Source organism: Panthera leo, chromosome B4 (assembly GCF_018350215.1).
Source record: "Panthera leo isolate Ple1 chromosome B4, P.leo_Ple1_pat1.1, whole genome shotgun sequence".
Taxonomy (NCBI): domain Eukaryota; kingdom Metazoa; phylum Chordata; class Mammalia; order Carnivora; family Felidae; genus Panthera; species Panthera leo.
This window is the reverse complement of record NC_056685.1, coordinates 80,710,472-80,713,736: the sequence shown is the minus strand read 5'-3', so window position 1 is coordinate 80,713,736 and position 3,265 is coordinate 80,710,472.

Genomic DNA, 3,265 nt, shown 5'->3' with positions numbered 1-3,265 from the left:
AAGCTACATATTACTTCTTTTCTGCACCAGACTTTGTGCTAAACCCAGAGACATACAGAGATATAAAAAATAATCAAAGTAAGTCATACCTCTGCCCTCACTTTAATCCAAGGAGAATGAATTCCATTCTACAAGTGGAGGGCTCCGTGTGCATAAGCTGTTCCAAACTCTGCTCAATAAGGGTTAGGTGAGTACAGGGCACACACATAAAAATAAATAAATAAAAATATTAAATTCGGTCTTGGATAGACATCAACTTGTTTGCCTCACAGAGAATTCAAGTGCTAGACTAAGATTTGGAGATAAGCTGAAAGAGTCCTGAATATAAAATGAGCACGGCACACAGGAGTAGGCAATACCCTACTTTATCAATGACTTTGTAAGTGTGACCCTTCCACAGAACCTGTGGAAGCTGGAGTCCCCAGGAAACACAATGTTGATGTCCATACTGCCACCTCCCAGTTGAAGCTGTAGGCATGATATTTGAGGCTAACGGCAAGATGAGAATACAGCTGTCTGTCTTGTTCTCTCTAATCTAGTTTCTTTGGAAGACCCAACTTCCCCTGTCCATTGGGTTTCCAAGTGACAGAGAGGAATTTAATTTTAGAAGAATGGGGGAGGAGAATTTTACAGCCCATTAGATATGTATGTATACAAAGGTTGTGTTCATCTATTAAACTTCAAATAAACACAAAAGGAGAAGAAAATGAGAATATTTCCAAATACAAATGTTTTGAAGTACTAAACATTAAAAGAACAGAAAAAGAAGCAAATATAATGAAGCAAAACAAAGAAATAAAGAGATCGGGAAGATCCCGAAGAAACACCGTTGTATAATCCATACACAAAGTTCCCCAAATTATCCCCAAAACTTACATCGATGTTATAGGTTTCTGCCTTCTACATATGAGGGACAGAAAGAGCATGAGGTTTTGTAACTTGATATAAAAAATCCAGAGGAAGTATCAGATTAGTGGGAAAAAGCAGCTAAGAATCTAGAAAGACCTATAAGATTAGGTGAAGGTAAAGGTAAGACCACAGAAGTCACACATTGCTGATTATTCAGAGACCGGTAAGTAAGACTATGAGCATAACCATAGGGTAGACTTCACAAGATTATTCATTTTACAACAGAAAGGACAAGCATGATGTATATATACAAATGCACACTAGAGCAAGCAAGATGCATATATACTCACACACACTAGCTAAGTTCCAAATTGAGTCAAGATAAAGGAGTTCATAATGACTTTCTAAGATTCCAGTCAAATCAAGAGAAATTCTCTTTTATTTTGCTCATTACCAATGTGAGTCATAACAATAATAGGTCACCAACTATCTGTTACACGCATTAGTCTACTTAAGCATCACAGTAGTCATTTGAGGGAGGTACTATTATTACACCTATGTTACAGATAAGAAATGGAACCCTAGAAATGTTAAATAAATTGCCTAAGATAAAACAAACAAACAAACAAACAAAACAGTGAAGGACAGGTTTAGGATTCAAACCCTGGAATTCTAATGCCAGATGCCACGACAGAACTCCAAAGTCGATCTTACAGAAATGACCACCCACTCCCTGCTAATTTTCTGATTTTACAAGGTTGTTTGCCTGGATGCAGTTAACTGGCAGAAAACATTCACAACAAGTCTAGGACTGCCTACGTTAACATATGCAGCATCCTGGTAACACAGTCACACCTGATATCACCTCTTCTTGTGTCCTGTCAGACTTATGTCTTGTGTGGTACTTTCTGTTTGTCAGAGGATTTAGATTACCTGCTTTCTCATTTTATCCTGCTTCTTGCCATTAAATGCATGCACATACATGCATACACACACACACACACACACACACACACACTTTTTTTTTAAGGGAAATACATTTTCTAGAAAAGAAGCAAATTGAAATTACCTAATTAAAATATCCCAGTTTGTGGGGCACCTGAGTGGCTCAGTCGGTTGAGCTTCCATCTCTTGATTTCTGCTCAGGTCACAATCTCACAGTCGTGACATTGAGCCCCATGTTGGGCTCCATGATATGCATAGAGCCTGCTTGGTATTCTCTTGCTCTCAAAATAAATACAATAAAATAAAACAAAACCATTTAAAATACCCCAGTCAAAGTACGAGAACAAAAGACAAAGGTAAATGTGGGAGAAGACACTTAGCTTACAGGTTCCCATCAATAACCAGTGCACCCCCGCCCGCTGCTATTGGCCTTCACCTTGCTGCCCACAGATGCTCCGGCTCAACAGGGCCTGCATGGTATCAGTCCTGGAACCTTCAGTCTAGACCCAGCTTTCCCACTAGTAAGGTCTATGACTTTTGACAAATAACCTAAACTTTCTTGCACTCATGTGTTTCTTCACCCCTAAGATATCCCCAGATCCTAAACAATGTGTTCCACCATGGGAAAACCCATAATGGGGATGGGAGATGGGGTATTTACTACTAGCTGGGGGAAATCACTATCATATCAGAACTATGAGGCAGTGGTTTATCCACAGCTTTGATTGAGTGTTACTCCAACAGACATGGTTGCCTATCCAGTTGTCATTCCCGTTTCCCTTATTCCCAATCATCTGCTGCTGCCCCAGGGACAGAGGAAAAATACAAGGAACGAGTCTCTCATCCAACTAGGGATAAGCAGATGGTCCAATTCTAACCAATGAAACATAAAAGGAATTATGCTAGGTAGATGCCTGGAATGTTTTTTCTAATTAAGAGAGGAAAAGAAAATAAAGAACATTGTTCTCCACCCACATCCCCTTTCTTTCTAGTGTTTTGGGTGGAATTGTGGAGGACAATGGTGCTGACACAATGTGCCGACCACCTCGTGACCATCCTAGCAACAAAGATTTGGTGAAGGCCCACCATGTGTAAGACATGTGGATTACTGGGGATTAGAGATGAAGTAGGCCACAGAGGGGATTATGGTTCATTAGTATCATGAAACTGATAATTATTTGTGAATAATTAAAGCCTACAGAATTCAGCAGGTGGCTGAATATAAAATAAAGAGAAGAATCACTATATTGTACACTTGAAACTATTATAATACTGTATGTTAACTATTATGGAATTAAAATTAAGAAATAAAAAAGAGCGACTTTTGACATATGCTTCAGGGGGAAAAAATCACACTACAGTCAGGAGTTTTAGAATTTCTGTTGGATTTGAGGAGTCAGATGCAGCTTGTAGCTCTTTCATTAAAAAAATTCTTTTTCTCGGGGCGCCTGGGTGACTCAGTCGGTTGTGT